Raw genomic sequence first — 23,658 nt, forward strand, 5'->3', positions numbered from 1 at the left:
AAATGTAAAATAGATAGCTAGTGGGAAGCAGCCGCATAGCACAGTGAGATCAGCTCGGTGCTTTGTGACCACCTAGAGGGGCGGGATAGGGAGGCGGGGAGGGAGACACAGGAGGGAGGAGATACGGGGATATATACATATGTATAGCCGATTCACTTTGTTATAAAGCAGAAACTAACAAACCACTGTAAAGCAATTATACTCCAATAAAGATATTAAAAAGAATTCCATTGCATATATATATCACTTTTTAAAAATCTGCTCATCTGTCATTGGACATTTAGGTTGTTTCCATGTCTTGGCTATTGTGAGAAATGCTGTAGTGAACATGGGGTGCAGAGATCTACAACATTGTAAATCAACTATACTTCAATCAAATAAATTTTGAAAAAATCCTGATTTCGATTCTTTCTCTTTAATGGTACCTCCCAGAGCAGAACTCTTTCAGTCAGACTCATTTTTTGCATTTGATGGCATTTTCTTTTTCTTTTCTTTCTTTTTTTTTTTAAAAATGACTATTTATTTTGAATTTTATTTATTTTTGGCTGCGTTGGGTCTTCGTTGCTGCGCCCAGGCTTTCTCTAGTTGCTCCGAGCGGGGGCTACTCTTCGTTGTGGTGTGCGGGCTTCTCATTGCGGTGGCTTCTCTTGTTGCCGAGCACGGGCTCCAGAGCGGAGGCTCAGTAGTTGTGGCGCTTGGGCTCAGTTGCTCTGTGGCATGTGGGATCTTCCTGGACCAGGGATTGAACCTGTGTCCCCTGCGTTGGCAGGAGGACTCCTAATTACTGCACCACCAGGGAAGTCCCCATTTTATTTTTCTTATGCAACCTGTTCCCTTCCTTTTGTGCACCACTGTGTTGCAGGAAGGTGGGGGTGGGGTTGTGCGAGGCCTATCTCTGGGTAAATGTGCATTGACCCCCCCACACCCAGAGCAGGGTTCTGGGGAGGAACACATGTGGGGTCCTTTGTGCTCCTGTGCAGCCCCTGCCCGTCCCTGCTCTCAGCTCCCTGGCCCTTCAGCATCCTCCCTGGAGGAGGGGTTCAGGAAGCCCTGGGGCCCGTGCTCCTAGAGGCAGGTCACCATCCAGCTGTGATCTGGACTCCCTTCTGTTCTGTGTCATCAGTGTGGCCCCATTTTCACCTTTAGTTTTCTGATATGCTACTCGGCCTTTTCTCAGCAGCAGCATCTAAAACATTTTGGGGCCAGTTTTGCTCATTTATAAAATGGGAATAATGTCTCCCTTGCAGGATTCACTGAGAGGCTTAAGGTTAAATGCCCTATACACAGGGATGCCCAGGTCCTGGTGGCCGTGGCTGTAATGCTGAGAAAAATGGACTTGGGGGTGAGAAGAGGGGAGGGCAGAATAGCAAGCAGAGCTGCTGCCTGGCCGTCTACCCCATGGAGGGCGAGCTGTGTGGGGGTGAGATGGGGAGCAAGTCTGGCCCTCAGGTCGGGTGGGACGGGTGGGGACACCCTTCTGGCTGACACCCACCCCCAAGTTAAGCCAAGCTGGGCCAGCTCCCAGAGGAGCCGAGCCCGCCCAGCGCCAGCGTTCCACACGGGGACAGCATGCTTTCTGCCTCTGGGGGTCCTTGTTCCTGGGATGAAACAGTGCGTGTGCGTTCATCCCCTCCGTGGGCCAGGCGCTGAGCTGAGGCCGGGACAGCCTCATGCACGTGGAGCCGTGGCCCCTCCCCTCCTGGAACGTTCTGGCCAGTGTGAGTAGCAGCTGCTATTATTGCAAAAAGCAATGATGGTAATGGGGACAGGGGTTCTGGTTTCCTCCTGGCCTGAATAATCAGCATGTGACACATGACATTAAAAAGTGCTGGTAAAAGAGCTCCTTTGGGAGAATAAGCACAGAGCCTGTCGCAGATGAAGACAGAAGGGGGAGGGGGGAATCGTCCTCCCACTGCTCTGGGCTTCAAGGGCCAGATACAAGTACAGCCAGTAAGGTGAATGCAGAGAGGTGGGGGGGGGATTTCTGAAGAGGGTGCTGCTGGTGGGGTGGGGGTGGGGAGAAGGGAAGGAGGGAGAGAAAGAGAGAAAGAGAGAGAGGGAGGGAGAGGGGGAGGAGGGAGGGGCAGGGACAGAGAAAGGGAAGGGGGGAGGGAGGGGAGAAGGGGAGGGGAAGGGGGAGGAGGGAGGGGCAGAGAAAGGGAGGGAAGGAGGGAGGGGGAGGCAGGAAGGAGGGGGGAGGAAGCAGAGGAGGATTTGGGGCATGGTGGTTAAGGTCTGTGGCAGTGGCTGGTGGCATCTTTTGGCCACCCTGGACTTTGTTATGATGCTAAAGGAGCAGCCTGGAAGCGAAAGTCCACTTGGATGTTCACCTTGATTGCCAGCTCCCTGAATTCAGGGTGGAGGCTTCTGACCCTACAGCATTGAGGCAGTCGGCTCTGGTCTGTGACTATCAATTGACAGCCAGAATAGATGGAAAGAAAGCCCAGAGAACTTGGATGCTGTCAAATCTGGTGGGTGTCCCCTGTGGAGAAGCCCTTGGGCTGGGTGGGTGGGCACACACCCAGGTTAGGAGGCCTGTGCTCCAGGCGACAGCTCTGTGGGGCCTGCAGGGCAGGGCTGGGTGACCCAGCAGCCCTGAGGCTCTGCGTGGGAACAGGTGCCCTTGCCTTTAAGGGAGTCATATCCTGCTACGTTTCTACCTGGCCCAGAGGTACACTGCAATTTCTTGGTGTTTATACTTCTAGATCTTTTTCTTTAAAAGACCAGAGTAGTGATCATATTGTACATGCAATTTGCTTCTTGCTTTTTAAATTACCTGAGTTGTTTTACCCCAGTGTTTTAACCATCATACTTAAGACTGCCCAAGATCTCCTGGAATACCATAATTTACACGACCACATTCCTCCTCTTGGATATTTAGGCTGCTTCCTGGTTTTAGCTATTATAAAGAACTATCTGCCAAATGTAGAGATCTTATCCAAAGGAATAAAAGCAAAGCGTGGAGATAGGGGAGATGTATTTGGTTGGGGAGGATTTCCGATATCTCTGAGACCCTTTCCTCCCAAGGCCACCCTTCCTGGGGATTCTGTTTCCTTGGCACAAGCTTTGGCTTTAAGAGTCTACCCCCTTCCCCCCGTCAGCCTCTCTCTGCCTGGGACCCCCAGCTCTGAGCTCTCCTCCTGGGTGGATGGGAAGCACAGGGAGAGGAGAGGCATGGACTGGACTGACGCTCAGCTGTGAGGCAGCGCTCAGAACCGTGGAGCAGAGACGTCCAGTTGCAAGAGAAGAGGGCATAGACCATGCCTGCTTCCTGGCAGACATGCCGTTTCTGTATTGTTGCCCAAGAAAGATGAAATTTAGCCCATAAATATGGTTCTAACCATGCAGTCCTGCAAGGGCATCCCCATCCACAGGATGGGGAATCTTGGAGCTTTGGGGTGAGGGTGGCATGGGGACTGTTTGGGCTACATTGATGGCCCAGCCTCTGGTTTCTCTTCCTACAAGGTGACCAGTGCGTGGTCCACGGTACCCTCCTAGGTGAGAAAATGTCCTCGTGGCTACATGGCCGTACCACAGAGACTCTAGATTCTTCCGCTGAGGCACACCGAGGTTCCTTGGAGGTAGGAACCTTAATTGACCCAGTTTAATTTGGGGTGGGAATATTCTTGGTCAACTAAGAGGGAAAATTGTACCAAGAGCTGGGGGGCTGTGACCTAGCCCATCTCTGCCCTGAGCTGGCGAGTGAGATGGGAAGACACGGCCCCTTGGACTCGCTTTCTTGTCCCAGCAGTGAGGGCCTCCCTCTGGGTGCTCTTAAGGCACTTCCAGTTCTTGGAGTTAGTGGCTCCTGTCTCCCCATGGAGACTGGCCACCAGCATACACCTGAGAAACAGCTGGCCAGAGTGACAGTGGACAAAGATGCAGGTGGGACTGTGGCTCACCCCAGGGCTGCCTGGCTGCCCGGGCCCACGTGCAAGCTTACCTTCCTCTGCCCAGGGCACCAAACCAGCGATAGTCATGGAGGAAGTTAGGGATCTAATGACTAAATGGCCAGGAAAGAAGATGCTGGAAGCCACCGAGGGCCTAGTGGCTCCTGAATAAGATCTTGTATCAGTGAGGGCAGGAGGCTAAGGGTGCTGTATGAGTCAGGGTTCTCCAGAGAAACAGACCAATGGGATATTTATCTACCTACCCTATCTACTGATACTTGCTTACTTACCTTTCTATCTCTAGAAAGATTTACCGTAAGGAATTGGCTCCTGCGGTTCTGGAGGCTGAGAAATCCCAAGATCTGCCATCTGCAAGCTGGAGACCCAGGGAAGTTGCTGGTGTATATTGCAGTCCGAGTCTGAAGCCCTGAGAACCAGGAGTGAAGATGGTGTAAGTCCCAATGCAAGGGCGGAAGAGTGAGGACCCAGCTCATGCAGTTAGGCAGGGGGCTGGGGGTGGGGGTGAGGAGAGAAAGAATATCCTCCCTTCCCCCTCAGTGGATTGGATGATGCCCTACCACTGGGGAGGGCAATCTGCTCTACTCAGACCACTGATTCCGACGCTAATCTCACCTGGAAACACCCCCACAAACACACCCCAAAATAATGTTTAGCCAGATATCTGGGCACCCCGTGATCCAGTCAAGTTGACACATAAAATGAGCTCTCCCAGATGCTGTGGCAGAACCAGCAGCCTTGTGAGGAGGGTAAGCTGGCGGCACAATTCGGGGTAGGTTGTCCATGCCTCCTGCTCCAGAGGAGGCTGACTTCCCTCACCTGGATCCCAGGGTCTTTGGGAGATTGCGAGCACACTGGAAAGAGCTGTAGCAGAATACAGCACAGTGGTTGCCTGCGTTCTGGTGTGACCAGCCGGCTCTGATTCCCCCAAGAGAGCCTGTGGACCCTGCTTGGAATGTGAGATGTTTGGATTGGTGTGCTGATGACCATTTTTAAGTTTAATAGTTCCAGGTTGATTTTTATTTGAGGCAAGTGATACTGTTTTGATTTACAATTGTGATATGAAGGTGATGTTTAAAATCTATGTATAAGAGGTGAGTTGACTTAAGAAAAATAAGTAAGCAATAATACAAGTGGCAAAACTGCAAGGGTGATATGGATATAAATACAGTTGGAAAACATCAGGAAGACTCACCCTGGAAGGAAGTTTCTTAAACTCCTAGCAGTGAACTGACCAGCAAGGGCCACGGTACAACTTTGGTAGGGATTTTCCATCCTTCCTGTTTTTCTCCCTTACGTCTCTCTTGGGTCTGTGATAATTTTCTCTCCTCAATTCTTACACTGCAAGGAGACAGCAGTAAAATGGCAGGACACGTACCCGGAGTCTGGAGATTTGGCTTTGTGTTCTGACTGTGCCATTTTGCATGCAGGTGGTCTTGGGCGAGTTTAGCCTCTCTGGGCCTCAGTCTCCTCATCTGGGAAATGGGGATAATGAGATCCTGGTTCCCAGGGTTTGTTGGGCGGTCGGATAAGCTGATGTATGCGGAGGCTTCTCAGCTGTAAGGCGTGTGCAGCTGGGTTGCCACACTGGCTGTGCTGAGTGCAGGACGCCCCATGCAGTTTGAGTGTGGTGGGTGACCCAGACCTAAGCCAGTCAGAGCAGGAGCTGGTTGAGATAGAATCAGTCTAAGCAGACTGAAAAGAGGCTGGTGGGAAATGTGTGGGAAGACTGCTGCCGTACTGTGGCTACAGAGGAGGGCCAGAAGATAGAATTGGAGCTAAGAGTGGGAGAGACACCAGATCCCAGTGACTGAGTCCCTGAATCCAGCCAGCTCCATCCCTAGAGTGTTCAGTTGCAAGAGTTAAAAATCCCCCTCTTTTGCCTAATCCAGTTTGAGTTTTCTCCCCCTTCCTTCCTTCCACCTTCCATCCCTCCCTCCCTCCCTTCCTTCTTTCTTTCCTTTCTTTGCTTTCCTTCCTTCCAAGAGTCCAGACTGATACATTCTTTTTCTCCAATTTTCTGTCTTTTGTAATAATGGAAGGAAAAGAAAGGTTACATGGAACTACAGATGGTTAGTTTTCTACAGGCCTTCAGGACCATCTAATTCTGCCCATTTGTCTGACACATGACTTTCATGGGACCTGTCACTTTTGCCTCTGTGGGCCCCTTCTTCCATGAAAAACCAAACCAAAAAGCCCATTTTGCTACTGTGTTAGCATAAAGATGAATCTAAACCAGGACAGATTGTATTCATTTTTTTTCTTAGTTAAAAATAAATCAGAACATTTCCTTGGGCCCTAGGCATGGTGCCTACTGTGCTGATGGATAAGTCACCTCTAAGGGGGTGAGCTTTTCTGCTGCTTGTATACATTTTTGTTGTGGGCATACATTTGTAATGAACAGATAGTTTCTAGTTATAAGCAAGTTGCTTTTTCAACTGATGTATGATGCAATTAAGAGCCATATCAACTGAGATCCAGTTCTTGATTTACAGGTATAAGCAATGTTGTGGATTCTGGTGGGTAGGGGTTAGACCATTGACCACTTCTGATTGGGTCAATTCGTTTGTGGTCAGATTTACTGCGATGGGGAGGGTGGGTGTTGTGGTGGCGCACAGATCTCTGGTTCACTTCTGATTGGCTGAATGCATTTGTGGTGTGATTGGCTTGACTGTGATGGGGTGGGGCTTAGGGTAATGCTCACTTTTGATTGGCTGAATACACTTGGTGTGATTTACTAGAATGTGATAGGCTGGTACTAAGAGCACTGCTCACTTCTGATTGGCTGAATGCAAATAGTGGCTCAAGACTGCAGGCTGAAAAAACCCACACTGTCATGGCATCATGCTGGTTGTACCAGCACAGAAGCTCCCCATCTGTGTCAATAAATCTCTAGCTTAAAATGTCCCCAATACAAGTCTTTCTGTAAAGGTTATGGAAAACCCAGGAACATTCATTATGCAGAGATGACCTAAATTTGTCCCTGAATGTTGGTTGTAGGTATCCTAACTTCATTGACTGTCTGGATGCTGTGATTAGAACCAAGGGCCTTCACGGCGTGGCAGGTCTGGGGCTGGGACCAACTTTGTCTCCCAGTGGATTCCAGCCTGCAAGGGCATGGGGGTGGGAAAGACAGTCCTGATGTTCTGCTCTATCTTATCTCCTCTCCCATGTCCCCCCAGCTCCTCCTCGGCTTTTCCTAAAAGAGTTCCCATACCGAGGCCCTGGAACTCTGTCAGTATAACTGGAGCGAGATAAGTGCAGACCACGGGAGCTTTCCAAATGTTAGGAGGAAGCGGTTCAGCGTAAATAACTATTAAGCTTAAACAGCGGGTCCCAGAGTGGGGCCCTAGACCAGCAACATCGACGGTCACCAAGAGAACATGATAGAAATGCAGGTTCTCAGAGACTCCGGATGTGGCCCAGGAATCCTTGTTTTAGCAAGCCCTCCAGGTGACATCGATGCACGCTCAGGTTGAGAACCTGTGCCTTGCTATGATCTCTTCTTGAAAGAACAGTTTTATTTGGAGGAGGCCTTCCCATGACAGCTTTGCTAACCTACCTGCAGACCCAGCATACAGGCCCCAGGCTGGCCGGCTCTAGCCTAGGGAAGCAGTCCCTGAGAACCTGAGAGGTCTCGCACGAGGTTCCAGGTGCTGGGGAGTCCGGGGAATCCCACTCCAGCGACCCCTTTAGGTCCTTCATCAGCACCCAAACCGAATAGGTCCATCCTTGTGTACATTTTGGCCTTTAATTCTCTTAATGATGTGGCATCGGTAGCCACTCGTGTTGTCTAAGAAGCTCCGGAGGAGGTATCACTGTTCTGTGGCGACGGATCCACATTTTCCCTGGAAGGGAAGATCCCGGCTCACAGCGCGCGGATCTCCGCGGCTGCCCCACAAGGCCACTAGATGGCGCTGTTGCACTTTCCTGCGGGCTCCCTCCCGGCTTCCTCGGTTCCCACCAGGGCCCCCGAAGTGAAATAACAACGAGCCTCTGTGAGCCAAGGCCTGTTTCACTAAGATGTCCAGGACATGATATGCAGCCAGGAGGCTTTGACCAGAGGGAACGCGGACTGTGGGACTGGAGCTGCAAATCCCTTTAGGACTTTACTGGTCTCTATCCCCACGCACAGCACGGCTCCCCTGCGCTGGTAGAGTTCTGGTCACAGGCCCTACTATCAGTCGGGTGGAAGAGCGCTCATAAAAGTGGCGACAGGCTATTTTCTTCTCTGGGGAGACCTCTAATCTGAGCGCATTCCTCTTGTTCTTTTGTGTGTCTGTGCATCAATTCAACCATGACAGGGAGTAAAAGCAAAAACACCGTAGGTTGGCAGGGGCCCTGCGGAAGGCCCCACAGATAAAGAAGGACCTGCCGGATGTGAGGATATGGGGCCCGGGCACGTGCATGAGTGGGCCCGTGGTGGATGCGGGGCCGAGGGAGGGCAGGCAAGGCCAGGCTGGGACCGGTTTAGGGCTGATTGGGCGCGCGGGGGTGGGGGTGGGGCGGTCAGAGCCCAGGACAGCCTCAGCGCCCGAGAACTGCACGCGATTGCAGGGTGGCAGAGGGGCCACGTCCAGCGACCCCCCCCGCACCGACCCCCGGCCCCCTCCCCCCCCCCCCCAGGACGTGGCGGTCTCCTTGGAGGATGAGGCTGTAACGGTAATAAACACAACAGCAGCAGTGACAATAAAATGCATACCATGTGCAGGGCGCTGTTCAAAAAGAACTACGGCCTGTGGTTTTCCCACCCCACCCCATGAAGGAGAAAGTGCTGTGTCCCAGTTTACAGGTGGGGAGATAGAGGCACAGAGAGGTGAGTCAGGCCACACCACAAAGAAGAGCGGAGGCAGGATTCACCACTAGGCTCTCCAATTCCAGAGCCTCCTGGTCACAAAGCTGGTGGCCCTTGGCCTCTAGGAGTGGTCCCTGGAAGCTGCCTCCTGACTGAGGGAGGGGCTGGCCCTATTGGGGCCTCTTGGGATTCACCTCTTCTCACTGGCATCAGGGCAAAAGAGGAGCCAGAGGGCCCCAGCGCTGTGGGGTCACATTGCTCTGCTGGAGGCCCACCTTCTCCCCCAGATCAGCTCCAAGGTCCTGAGGTTGCCTGATGAGGCGTATCCGCTCCCAAAATGCACAGCTTTGGTTCCACCAGGGAGGTTCTTTTAGAGGGCTCAGGCCCCTGAAAGGCTGTGCTGAAGAGGCATTGATGAAGCTGCAGCTTTAGAATGAGGCTTCTTCTTGGGCTTCCCTGGTGGCGCAGTGGTTGAGAGTCCGCCTGCCGATGCAGGGGACACGGGTTCGTGCCCCGGTCTGGGAGGATCCCACATGCCACGGAGCGGCTGGGCCCATGAGCCATGGCCACTGAGCCTGCGCGTCCGGAGCCTGTGCTCTGCAATGGGAGAGGCCACAGCAGTGAGAGGCCTGCGTACCCCCCCCCCCAAAAAAAAAAAAAGAATGAGGCTTCTTCTCAAGAAGAGAACCTGGTCCACAGGTGCAGGGGCAAGACCAGGTGAGGGCAAGTGGAAACCCCCAGATCAGGGTAAGCAGTCCGCCAGAGCCAGGCATGTCCACGGGAGTCTGAGGTGGTCTCAGCTTGGTGGGTGGCACCCCTTCACCTAACTGCTCAAGCCCATGCCCCACCCTGGCTTCTGCCTCAGAGCAAACACAACCATGAGACTGTCAGGACCACCCCCAAATGCCTAGCTCCTCACGCCTCCTGAGGGTTACTGAACAGAAGTCGGGTCTGTTCACCCTTGTGCAGTAAAGCCAATCTACTGACACCGGGTTGTAGTGAAGGAAAGTGCAGTGTTTATTGCAGGCACCAAGCAAGGAGTTCAGGCAGCTAGTGCTCAACAGGCCTGAACTCCCCAAAGGCTTTCAGGGAACGGTTTCTAAAGACAGGGTGAGGGAGGGGGATTATGGGGTGGGTGATCAGCTCGTGGACGTTCTCTTGATTGGTTGGTGGTGAGGTAATCGGGAGTCAATCTCATCAACCTTCTGGTTCCAACCGGTCTGTGGTCTACATGCTTATGGGCAGCATACAGTTAACTTCTTCCACCTGGTGGGGGATTCAGTATCTGCATAACTGCTCAAAGGACCTGGCTAAGAATGTTCTCTATAGCCCTTGAGGAGGAATTAAAGTCCTTGACTTTGTTTAATGGCTGAACTATTATTGTTTTGTCTTGCTCGACTGTTTTCCTTTTTTTCTGCATTTTCTCACTTCTCTGATTAAATTTATTCTTTGGAATTTGGGGAAGGCCTAGGAGGCTAAAGTTTTTCTACAGACAAGAGGCAGGTGGAGGACGTGGGGCAGGGGGTCTGTCCCAGGGAAGACTGAGACATGATCAAATTTAGGTTTCTGATTTTACATCCTCACAGGGTCCCCATTTTACTTTCTTATATCTTTCTGGACTTCTCCCTTAGAGCTTTCAACAGTTCGTGATGATGAATCTACTTGTGTGCTATCTGGTTTGCCATTTGGCTCCTCTTTACCCCGTAAGCTCCATGACACTGTCCGTTTCGATCCCCACTGTGCTCGGGCCTAAGGAAGATGCTGGAACCCAGTGGGTACTGGAGAAGATTGGAATTGGTCCTCTCCTGGGCCCCACACTGGTCCCACCCCTGCCCGATCACACCTTGTTACCAACTAATACTCTAATGACTTGAGCCTGCAGAGGCTCAAGATCAGATTTAAACATCAACTTTTTATTTGGAATTAATTAGAAAATTTACAAGAGTTGCAAAAATGCAAATAGTACAAGGAGCACCCCCTGTGTCCTTTGCCCAGATTTGTTCTGTGTGTAATTTTTTTTCTGAGCCATTTGAGGTTGTTACACATGGCATGGGCTTTTAACCCTAAGTGTTTCCACATTTCTTTTTTTAAATTACATTGACGTGTTTGAAGCATGTAGTACCGTTGCTGTTCCTTCTCAGGTGTAACATCTGGAGGCAAATTTAAAGTCAGAACCTTCCTTGAGCACCTTCTCTTAGCGCCTTCTTCTGTTTTTCTTTGCTGCCACGGGATCTGTGCAAATCCTGTTGCTTCAGGAGCTGGCTCTTTTCCAATGTGGGCTCTAAAAAGAACATTCTTCTTCTCAGCTGTGGTTGTCAGACCTTGTTGAGCCTCCTGGCTTCCAACAGGAAGGCCCGGCTTCAGGCGTGAGTGATGCCGGCGGCTCCCACGCTTCCCAAACGCCGTTTCCTCTGGACTTACTGCCAGTCCTCCCCAAGGAGCATATCCAGGCAGGGAACCATCTACCTTTTCAGTCCTTGATGGTGTCACTGCATAGTTTTGAAAACACTCCAGTGTGTGTTATGCCACAAATGGCAGGGGTTTGGTGGGAACACTTGGAGAGCGGCCAAAATGCTCACACCCCAAGAAGCTATTACTGGCCATGGGCTACCAGGGATGACCCGGTACCTGAGTGTCCCTGGGGGAGGGATCGTGGAGTGCTGGGGCACAGGGGCACAGGGGCTCTGGGCTGCAGCAGTGACATCCTTGTGGGCAGCCTTTGCTGCATGGTCCTTGCCAGTCCCAGGAAAGATAAAAGACATCTGTTTTGATGCTTTAAAGTGTCCACTGGGAAGGTGGCCTGGGGACGTGGAAGGAGAGCCCATGTTTGAGTCTTGAGTTCAAATCTTGGTTCTATATCTGACTAATGTAGGGCTTTAAGTACTCCAGAGCCTCTTCACTGTTCAAAGTTTGTAGCAATGACAGAGAATGTGTGTAATGGGCATTGTGTCTGCCCACAGTTGGTGCCTTCAAAGTGCGGTGCCCTTTCCCCCCTCCCACCTCCTGGCTGCCTTTTCTGCTCACTCCCCTGGCAGGGGGACAGGGAGAGACCTAACAGAAGGCCCAGGTGCTGGGTGTGCCGCCTGGACCCAGGCCTGAGTGGGCACAGGTGTCTATAAACTCCCACTGCCCTGGCATTGTTGACTTTTGCTGTTTGGCATTGTTTGTGGGGTACCCAGGACTTGTTATGGATGTGGTATAGTAAGACATCCAGAAACGGAGGTGATGGCTTTCCTGAAGAAGAATTTGATCATACTCACAGTTTTCTAGGAACAGAAGGCTTAGGACTCCACCCTGGGCCAAAGAGGAAGCACTGGGTGGGTCAGGAGGCAGAGGGAGCGGGGGAAATGTGGATACGAGCCTTTACTGTGGTTTCCAAGGAAGGAATGATGGAGGCAGGGTACACAGCCTTGGGATGGGCTGGTTTGAGTAATTTCAGAGCTCTGGGGCACATGGGGCTGTCCCTGGTTGTCTGATGCCTGGCCCTGGGGTGAGTAGGGCAGGCAGAGAGTGGGTCTGAGTGTAGAGCCTGATACAGGAGGTGGCTGGGAGTGTGGGTTCTGGATTGGCCGGTCTGCATGAGAAAGGCATTCTCCGTGTCACGGAATTGCTTAACTATCTGTAGGAATTGGTTAACCCTGGAAGGGGCAGTCCTTCCAGGGTCAGCAAGGCCCAAGATGTCAGGGCATCAGAAAACAGAAGATAAATGACACAGTCAATACAGGCATCTTCCATCCCCAGGAAGGAGGAAGGTCTGACTTTGGGGATCCCACCCAGCCAGGCTGTGCTCTGGTCCCTCAAGGCCACGGCGTGTGTTTGTGATCTTCTAGAATGCATATTTCACAGCCACAAATAAAACTTCCTGGGTGACTGCAGAAAGGCTGGACTTTTCATTCGAATAGAGGTACTTCCAGCACGGCACAAATCTCGGCAGGCAGAGCAGTGCTCACAGATGCCTCGTGGAGAGCCTCTCTGTCATCATTTTCTTGCACACTCATCACCAGGGTGGCCACCAAGGATGCCAGCCTCGGACGGGCTGGTGATGCCCAGGAAATGATGACCCCTCCAGAAGAGGGTGGCATGGTGACTGTGCATTGCATTGTGTCTCACTGGAGTTTCTGTGTTTTCTGATGGCAACTTGGGAGGAGAAGAAAAAATTGTATACACTCTGGAATGTGAGAGTTCAGAACTTACCAGGTTTTGTTTACAACTGGGAATGAGACCATTCTAGGTCACCAGCTCCAGGGCAGGGCACTAGAGTCAAGTGGCCTTGTACATTAGTTTCTGTGTGTGCACACACGTGTGTGTGTGTGTGTGCGCATAGGCTGTGCGGCAGTCAGAGCTGTGTGGGTTCTAGGGATGAGGGTGAAGTTCTCTCCTGGGCCCCCGTGAGTGTGCACCCGGTGCGGAGAAGACAGATTCCTCTTGCTCAGCTCTCTGACTGGGGAGAAGGGGCTCCCAGTTAGGAGTGATATTGCCCAAGGTACTGGGGCTGGAGCGGGGGAGGTGTCTGGTCTGATAGCATCAATGGGCTTGGATTGGTGAAATTGTGGACGAGTTCAAACTCTTGGATAGAAGACTACAGCACGTTGATTGAGCCAAAATTAGTAATGGCCCTTTAACCAACGTTTAAGTTTCTCCAGAGAATGTGCGATGCCTCCTTCTCTCCCCACCTCCCTTCCTGCCTCTCTTCTTTCCTTGCCTTCTTCCCTTCCCACCTTCTACACCATCTGTGAACCAGTCACTGTGTCTTAGGCACTGGGCACAAAAGAGTGAACAAGGAAAGGCCCAGTGCCTGCCTGGATGGAGTGATAACCTGGACCAGGGTTTCTCAATCTCGACATTACTCAAGCTTGGGGCTGGATGAGTCTTTGTGATGGGGCCTCCTGTGCCCTGGAAGGTATTTAGCGGCATCCCTGGCCTCTATCTGGTAGAGGCCAGTAGCAACTCCCTTCTCTCCACAGTTTTGACAATGAAGAAATATCTTCAGACTTTCCCCAGTGTCCCTGGGTGACCCGGTTGCCCTGCTTGAGAACCACTGATCCAGTGGGAAAGACAGACGACTTAATTTTCCCCAGGCAGCCCAGCTTATGGAGCATGAAGGGTCTCAGTGGCGTCTTTCCAGGGTCACCTCCTGCTCACAGGCCAGTGGAGCTGGCAGATGGCACTTAGTATGTGCCTTCTGTGATTGACCACAGGTCCCCAGATAAAACTCCAGTGCAAGAGAGACGTGTCTTAATAACGTGGGGGGATCATCATGGAAGCTCTCAATTGGTACCGCCCGAAAAGGTAGGTGGAGGTATCAGTGAATACGATAAGGGGCAAAATGACCTGCCCTGTTATTCTGTTTTGGCCTTTCCTTCACCTTGAAATAACTGTGTGTAGGAGAGTGCATTCATTTGGTGGCAGACCTACAATCTGAATTTTGTCCACTTTTCGAGTAAACCTCAAATTCCCTCTGTGTTTCCGTGGCCCCTTGAAGGGGAGGCAGAGAGAGTGTGCAAATGGATTTCTTTGTGCCTGATCCAGGGGGTCAACCTCAGCTTTTGCCAAGTGTTTGGCTGTATCTTGAGCTTGGCGAAGGCATATACATATACTGCCTGTGATGTCCAACGGAAGAGGACCATCTGATTCAAGAATCCTCTACAGGAGACTCTGTCAACACCCCCTGCATCTTCCTCCCTGTGTCCAGCTGGGTTTCTCTCTCTCTGCTCAGCTCCAAAGTGTTGATGGGTCAATCAATGCCGTACTTGCAATTTTATCTCAGCTGGGAGTTCTAGTGGGCGCCTCTGTGCCTGTGTGCATGCGTGCGTGTGAGCTACCTCCTTGGTTAACACATACTCGGTTAAAGTGCTACAAGATGCTGCTGGAAAGGATTTTATCTTCCTCATTTGACCTTTGAAAGAGGCCATGCCTGCTTCAAGTTCCTCAAATGCTCAAGGATGATTACAAGCATTTTAGAAAGCAAGACACGAAAATGGAAACTTTTTAGTGTCACAAGACATGCTTTGGCTGTTTCAATCATTGAAATGACAAGTTTGGAAACCCCTTTAAGTGAAATCATAAGACATCAATTTTGAGAAGATATTTTTAAAAAGGAAACCTGTACTAAATACCCAAACTAACAATGGTGATGATGCTTATGATGACAATGACAGATCCACATAATTTCCTTTTCAAAGGCTTTTAGGTCCCTCTCAGTCATTTGGGCTCCAAACCTTGGAATAATCTCCTTGATCTTTCTTTTCTACACTTCTCATCATCCACCAGTTACCGAGATCCATAGTGTTTCCATCTTTCAGCAGTCATGGGCGTTCCCGTCTTTTCTGTTCCCTCCACCCTCGTCCAGCCCCTCACATGTCTTCCCTAAACTTTGGCAAGGGCTGTCTAACAGGTCTCCTTATTCCCTTCACTTGATCATTCATCTTCCAGGTCAGATGCCTACCTCTCTCTCCCCAGGACTCCTGCAGGAGCCTCCTCTCTGGACTAGCTCTCCATTTTTGTTTACTTCCTCACCAATTTCTAGAGATACAGTTGCCCGTGATCCATCTAAAGTGCATGTCTGATCACATTCACTCCTTGCTTAAATCCCTGCCTGCCTTCCCATCAAGGGCTGTATAACATCCAGCCTCCATTTCTGGTTCTGAGACTCTGGGACACAGCCTCCAGCCCGCTCCCCGGGTTCTTCTCACGCTATGTCTTGTTCTGTGGCACCACGACCCTTGCTGCTACCATCACACCAGGAACTTCCCCACCTTGGCACCCTGTTTCTATTTCCCTTTAGCGGTGGGATGAAGAGCAGGGGAGAGAGGAAGCAGCACAATGGAGGCCCCGGTGAATGTAAGCCCCAAGAGTCCAAAGACATTTGGGGAGCACTGAACTTTCCAGCTGGCAAGGAACAGGGGTCCCCAGCCAATTTTATGTGGGCCTCAGAGGACATATATATTCTGAATCTACGTATAGATTCTGGAACCAAGGTGCTAATTAAACTCCCTAATGATCTTGACCTGGAAAGTGAGGGCCTTTCCTGAGTCCCGTGTGAGCCTGGCAGCGCTGGGACTCTTGTTGCTACTGGGAACTCACAGCCATACCCAGCAGAGGAATGTGCCGAGAGGAATTTCTGCTTCTTTGCACATTTTAAACTCACTTCCAAGTTAGGGAAAGAAACACTTTGTCACCCCCGTGCAAGAATCCAAATTCTCTGAGCCGTTTTGTCCTCTTCTTGCCCAACACAGGCGGTATTGTGGTATGGTGTGCACCCTCATTAGTATGAGTACAGTTGATTCCTTTTTCAATTTTTTTTATTGAAGTATAGTTGATTTACAATGTTGTGTTAATTTATGCTGTACAACAAAGTGATTCAGTTATACATATATATACATTCTTTCTTTAAAATATGAATACAGTTGATTTTTAAAGAGAGCAGTGAGCAAATCCGGAGCTCCCCACACTTTCCTAAATGCAAAATAGCAGGCTTTTTTTCAAATTGAAGTATAGTTGATTTACAATATTGTGTTAGTTTCAGATGTACAGCAAAATGATTCAGTGTATACATTATATTTCAGTTTATTTACCATTATAAGTTATCACAAGATATTGAATATAGTTCCCCGTGCTATATAGTAAATCTTGTTGCTTATCTATTTTATGTATAGTAGTTTGTATCTGTTAATCCCATACTCCTAATTTATCCCTCCCCCCATCTCTTTTCCCTTTGGTAACCATAAGTCTGTTTTTCTATGTCTGTAAGTCTGTTTCTGTTTTGTATATAGATTCAGTTGTATTATTTTTTAGATTCCACATATAAGTGTTATCATATAATATTTGTCTTTCTGTATCTGACTTACTTCACTTAGTATGATAATCTCTAGGTCCATCCAGGTTACTGCAAATGGCAAAATTTCATTTTTTTATGGCTGAGTAGTATTCCATTATATGTGTGTATATATGTGTATATCTATCTATCTATCTATCTCACATCTTCTTAAGCCAGTTGTCTGTTGATGTGCACTTGGGTTATTTTCATGTCATAGCTATTGTAAATAGTGCTGCTATGGAACATTGGGGTGCATATATCTTTTTGAATTAGAATTTTCATTTTCTTCCAGGTATATACCCAAGAGTGGGATTGCTGGATCATATGATAACTCTATTTTTAGTTTTTTAAGGAACCTCCGTATTTTTCTTCATAGTGGCTGCACCAATTTACATTCCCACCAACATGGTAGGAGGGTTCTCTTTTCTCCACACCCTTTCCAGCATTTGTTATTTGTATACTTTTTGATGATGGCCATGCTAAATGGAAAATCAAACTGTCTTCTGCACTTATCCCCTTCCACTCTGAACTTATAGATATTGGGAAGGACTTGATGCTTTTGCCTTCCAGTCATCTTTGTCACCACTGTCCAGGGCTGGTTTGGATGGAGCTCCCTAGGCATCTCCTTCTCTTGCAGTGTATTGTCCTCATTAGCATGATCCACAAAATATTTCCCTTTCTCCCTAGTCTGGGCACGTGCTGGGATTGCACCTCCTGGGCCCCCCCCCCGCCCCGTGATTAGGTGGTGCCAAGTGATTAGTTCAGGCTAATGGTTGTTCATGGACCATGTCACCCACAGAGGGGACACTTCATTGACAGTATGAGACCCTCCAGAGCTCACTTTCTTCCTGGCATTGGTGATCACCACCATTTGAAATACTGATTGTTCAGTAAGCCTGGATCTCCAAGAAGAGTCCCCTTGCTGACCTGCAAAGGATATGTGACATGATTTTTAACTCATTGAGATTTTGGAGCTGTTTGTTACTGCAGCACAACCTAGCATTCCCTGACTGATACATAGTGTTGGAATTTTTGGCAACTTAGTATTTGCCATAACTTCACTTACACAGAGGCAATGTCTTTGCCTTTCATGGTTTATCAATTTACATTCCTTGAGAGAAGTTTTACTGATGGCCTATTGGATGGTCAGAATTTATTGTCCTTTGCAAAATTTGGAAGAGAGAAGTTGTGGTCTGTTTTTGGCCACTTAGCCCAGTGGTCTGATATCTTAGAATGACCTTGGCCTACTTTGTGTGGTTACCTTTCTGGCTTGATAACATATGCCCTAGCTTTGGCCATGCCACTCCATGGCAGGGCTTGGTTAATGTTGGTAGTGACTACAACTTAGTGAGTGCTAACCATGTACCAGGCACTGAGCATATCTTTTCTCTGATTCTCAGCACAGCTTCATAAGGTAGGTCTTATTCTCAATGATAACTTTGAGGGACAAAGAGGCTAAATACCTTGCCTGAACTCACTTTGCTAGTGGAGCCAAGATTTGGACCCAACTCTGGATGTAAAAGTCAATCTTCTTTTTATTGTATCTAACCACTTCTCCTTTGCAAAATTTCCAGGAAAGGGATGAAAGGTGCCCCTTTCCTTAGGGCTATTATCCTTGGGGACTTAGTACCTTGATGTTCTTTCTTTGGTTGGATGCTATATTTTCATTAGTTTACTCCCTCACTCACACACGCACTCATTTATAAACTTATTCACTCATTCATTCATTCACCTACTCAACAGGCTTTGTTGAGATGCTGTTAGGTGCTGGATTTTGCTTGGGGCTGAGATTGAGATGTGACCAGGTTATGATTCTTACCCCCAACCTCAATTGACTCACAGCCTTGAGGGCATGGCAATATGCATATAGACCCACAGAAAGTGTTACAGACATGTCCAGGAAAGTCTGGGCCCACTGCAGAGGCGGCTCCTGGTCTAAATGGGGTACCAAGTTGTGTCAGGGCTGACTTCCTGGAGGAAGTGACACCAGAAATAGTTGTAGACTATTTTTTGTCTTCTTTGTGTCTTTGAGAGTCTTTCACTGTTTGCACCCCTGGACCCCATCCCATTAAATCCATATCCTGAGGATCAGTGTCATTATCATCAGCCAAGATCTTTCTGTTTTTGAGGGTTGCAACATCAGTGGCTCCTAGAGTCCATCCTCTTTCCCTGGCAGGTGATCGAACCCCTTCCTGTTCTCCTGCCCCCGTAAGAGTCACCATTTCCCTATATCCCTTACCGAGAAGGTTAGGTGGCCCTTCCTAAAGAGTCCTAGCTCTCTGGAGGCATAAAAAGATTTTTCCAAACTTTTGCTCTTAATGGCTTGGGGTTGGTTGCAGAACTCTTCTCCAGCAGGAAAAATGAACAGGACCCTCTGATTATGCGCTCCTGAGATGGCTGGGGTAATTTGAGCAGAAATGGCTTTGCTACTCTGGGGAAAAAATGTAATTCTCATGTATGCAAAGCATGAACCAGAGTTGCCATGTTCACTTCTTGTTTTTCAACCCCCCACAGGCCAACTCACATATCTGGGTCAGAGGGTCTATTGATTACCTGTCAGGGCCTGAGGTGCAGGTAATCAATGACACTAACCTATAGGAAAGATGGCCTTGAATGCAGAAATCCCATCATGTTGACCCGCTGTTTCTTCTGTTCTGTAAGTGCTTTGTAGGGAAGGAAAACTCTCCAAACTAGAGCCACAAACACCCCCAGTCCTGACAATGTTCCTTCAAGCCAAGGCTTTAGAAATGCTTCCTCTGAATGAACCAAAGGTAGTCTGTTCTCTGGGTCCCTCAGCCCTTAAATAGTCATGGGGTTTGCAGGGAGGTAGGGAAGAGATAAGTACTGCAACAGGAGGATTCATGAGGAAGAGAGATAAAGAGTGATTTTTGTCAGGAGGTCCCTAGGACCATAACCTTGACCTTTTATTAATGTTTAATCAGGTGCTTAGAGCAAAGCACTTTAAAAACTCCTGCAAATCCATAAGACTGATGAAGGGTCCTGTGATGGAGGAGGCTGGCTTTGCCTTGGACAGCTTATGACACTCCCCACGCTTTCTTTCTGGAGAGAAATGTCACCCAGAGCAGGTGCTGGCTTCTTATCACGTGTCTGTCAGGAGGGTCTGGTCCAGCATTTGTGTTGAAAGAGCCAATGACATAGCAGCTGCAGTGGCTCTTAGGGCTGTCTACCCAGCATCCAGTCCCTCTTCCTCCACGCCCCAGGGACAGCTGTGGGAAGCAGGAAATGTGACAGGGGAATCTGTGTGTAGCGTCCCCTGGTGGTTGAGGTGAGTTGAGGTGGGAGCATACGAACTGTGCTGGCCAATATGAGGAAAGTTCCAGAGTCCACAGAGGGAGGAAGGGTTCTCTCTCTTGCAAGATAAGGAGTCTACCTTCCAGCCCACCTGTTTGATGGACAGCTGCTGCTGGCCACCATCTTTCAACTTCCTGGAGACCAGTGTTATAATGAAATTGACTGTGGACAGCGGAGCACAATCCTTGAAGACACCATTGAATTGAGAAACCAGTGCCCAACCTGGGCACCCTATTATAGGAAGTAATCAATGTTCATATTTTAAAACCAGTTTGAATCTGAGTTGTCTGTTACTTGGAATTGAAAACATCTAAACTGGGCAGATATTGTGGTACAGCTGTGATCCTGGATTGCGGTCAAATAATGCTGGTTAACATAAAAAACCACAATCTGGGCCACTGGATATGGGAAGGGAGTTTGAATTACAGAAAGTCTGAAAAAAAGGGCATGTGTTGCCCATAGGAAGACAGTGGGGTTAATAACAGATCTCCTGATGGAGGGTCTTCCTGGGTGACATCCTGCAGGGAGGGAGTGTGAGTGTAGGATGCCACAGAACTGGTTGGGCGAGTCATTAAGTCGAAAGTGGTCTACAATACCAGTTCCACATGGTGACACTCTTTAATGATTTGTCGTCCCATGACTGATGGGAATCACGTGTAATGGTGCTTTAAAGAACAGCGGAACCTCAAATAGTCAGAGACCAACTTTCCAACAACTTCAAGTATCAAGAACAACTCCACACTAGGAGCGCAGGGAGAGAACACTTTCTCAGGGTCAGGGGCGAGGAAGGCGGTGATCCCCGTGCTACTCACTCACCCTCCGTAAACTGTGAGTGGGGACTGTGTACTCCTGGCCCCAGGCTTACAGAAAAATATAGTCTCCTGGGATGAGGCTCAGAATTCTGTATTTTCAACAAGTGTTCCCAGGAGATTTTTTTTTTTTTTTTTGTAGATAAAGCCTTTGGATGATTACTTTGAGGACTAGCAGTGATAGGGGCAGTAGGGAAGCTGAAGATGACAGGGTGCTGTCTGGAAGGAAGGGACTAATGAAGTTGACTGAGGGGTTAACTGTGTGTGAGAGAGAGAGGAGGAGACAGCCTACGTTATTCCACAGCGCGACGTATGTATGTGATTTGTGTAGTCACAGCGCCACGTACAATGTGCATCAAATTTGGGTCTGTCTCTAAAAATGAGAAGGGCAACTGACCGGTAGTGACAGGAGCCTGGGGAAGGTGGGGGTGGGGGGTGGGTGGGGACAGTGAAATCAGGGGCAGCCAAGCACAGTCCCCACAGTAGTGGTTCCACTAGTTGGAAATCTGCCCTGGACCCTGTGGCCCTGAGCTTGTACAGGATAAACTGTCCCAGGTAAAGCCCAAATGGAGGGCTCAGCATTCATTAAAGATGCATTTCTGTAGGGTGAGGAAGAAATTCAGACAGGCTGGCACCTGCCCTCAGGTTCTGCAGCCTCACCGGACTTGTTCCAGAAATGTAAGTTCCACTGGGGATTCCTGGACTTGGGTGGTTGCCCAGGAGGTCTGGGAAACAGCACAGGCCCTGACTTGCATATACCCTTTTTTCCCTTCTAATTAAAAAAAATGGTGGTGAAATACACATAACATTAAATTGACTATCTCCATCATTTTAAGTGTACATTTCAGTGTTATTAAGTCCCTTCATACTGTTGTGCAACCATCACCACTGCCCATCTTATGCCCCGCTCCCCCAGCCCCTGGCCACCACCATCCTATTTTCTGTCTCTGTGAACCTGACTACTCTATGTAACTCATGTGAGTGGAATTATACAGTATTTGTCCCTTTGTGACTGGCTTATTTCACTTGAAGCAGGATGTCTTCAAGCTTCATCCATGTTGTAGCAGGTGTCAGAATTGCCTTTTTCAAGGCCGAGTAATATTCCATTGTAAGGATCTACCACATCTTGCTCATCCATTCATCCCTTGATGAATAGTTGCATGGTACCTTTTAAAAGTGTTTCCATCATCCAGTAATTAAAACCATGAGGTCAGAGTCCACACTCTCATTTACCTACATTGAATCATTTCCCTGGCATCCTACTCATAGTTAATTTGACCTCTGTGAGGAAAGGGCTTGGGAGGCAAAGAAAAGCATTCATGTGTCTCTCATGGAATCCTCCGTGAGCTGGCACCCGGGGCTTCCCTTAGGGAGGACAGGAGGCTGGACCCTGCTCACGGCATCTTAGCTGTTCACCTAGGGCTTGAGGGCTTCTGTGCTAATGCACCCCGGTTTCCCCCTGTGCCTTCTTTCTACCTGGCGCCTGAGGTGTTACTGTGGACTGTCCCTGGGCACTGGAGTCAGATACACCTGGCACTGTGTGTCACCACCTCTCTGAGCCTCTGTCCACTATGACCTGGAAGGTGAGAAACAAGTGCTACAGCACAGGTCTGACCAATGGTGAGCGCTCAAGAAATGGTGGTTTCCTTCTCCGCTCCCCTCCCCGTGTGGTCACCCAATTAAGAGAAAATAGTACCTGCTGTTTTTGCGAATCACATACATTTTATGCTGTCACACTGGTCAGTCAGGCCTCACTTATGCTCCCCATAGAGTTGAGCTGTCTCTGAGAAGAAGCCTTCCTAGGACACCCTGGGGGTCACCCTAATTCCATTATTCAGGGGCACAGTGAAGTCCCAAGGGGCTTAATGTTGTGGCATTGGAAGCAGAACTTAAACCTGGGTCTGGTTGGGTGAGAGGACTGGGGGGACCCACACTGCGCCCCTTAGAGACGTGCAGAGATTTAATTGCTGCAACCTGATAACTCTGATGACTGCCCAGGAGGTAAATGCTGTTGGTTGATTAGGTTAAGTCAGGTTTTGGACGAAAAACCTCACTACACAGTCGGGTCTGCGGTAGCATTTGTGGAGCTTGCAATGAGTCTGGTCACCTTAGAAGTTCCCTGATGCTGACCCCTTGGTTACAAAGCTCCATCTCAACACAGATGGAACATGCCCTCAAGTAAGCAGGACAAATGTGTGGAAAGTACCAGCAGACCCGGCAGGGTATGGGAGCTCCCCGCTGGGACCCCAGTTTGTGGCTGGTGCAGGTGGGGGCCCAGAGAGTGAAGCGGAGTGTTTCCATGGGTTCAGACACCACCTCCTTCTCCCTGGCCCCGCCGTCCTTCCTCTGCTGCCCTGGCCCCTTCCCTTCCTGATACAGTCATTTCCTTCTGAGTCTGGGTCTACCCATGTAGAAACAAGAGCACTATGACTAATTATAAAATCATTATATGATTAAACTCAATTAACTTCAAATAACCCTTGAAATTTGCTTAATGTCAGCCCTTGGCCCCGCTTGAACTGCTGAATATTGCTCTCTTTTGAAATTCTGAAGATATGAGCTGGTTCTGCTCTGGAACCTGGTACTCGCTGGGGCACCCATGTCTCTGAGTGTGGGGCAGGAAGTGGTGACTTCGGCCGAGGGACCTAGAGCAAGTGGTGGGGAAGTTTTGGGAACAGAAGAGGTGAAATTGGGGGCACCTGCAGCTCTGCTGGGTATTAGACGATGAATTGCTGGCTGGGAACCCTGAGGGGACCTTTCCCTTGGGCTCTGACAAGTTTGTTCAAACCTTTGACTTTGCACTTGATGCCTGTTATAGGCTGAATTGTGTCCCCCTGCCCCCAGTTCATATGTTGGAGGCCTGACGCTAGTATCTCAGAATATATTTGACTGTATTTGGAGATAGGATATTTTAAAAGGTAATTAAGTTAAAATGTGGTCATTAGGGTAGACTCTAATCCAATTGGATTGATGTCCTTATAAGAAGAGGTTAGGACACAGACATGCACTGAAGGAAGA

Source organism: Lagenorhynchus albirostris, chromosome 1 (genome assembly GCF_949774975.1).
Source record: "Lagenorhynchus albirostris chromosome 1, mLagAlb1.1, whole genome shotgun sequence".
Taxonomy (NCBI): domain Eukaryota; kingdom Metazoa; phylum Chordata; class Mammalia; order Artiodactyla; family Delphinidae; genus Lagenorhynchus; species Lagenorhynchus albirostris.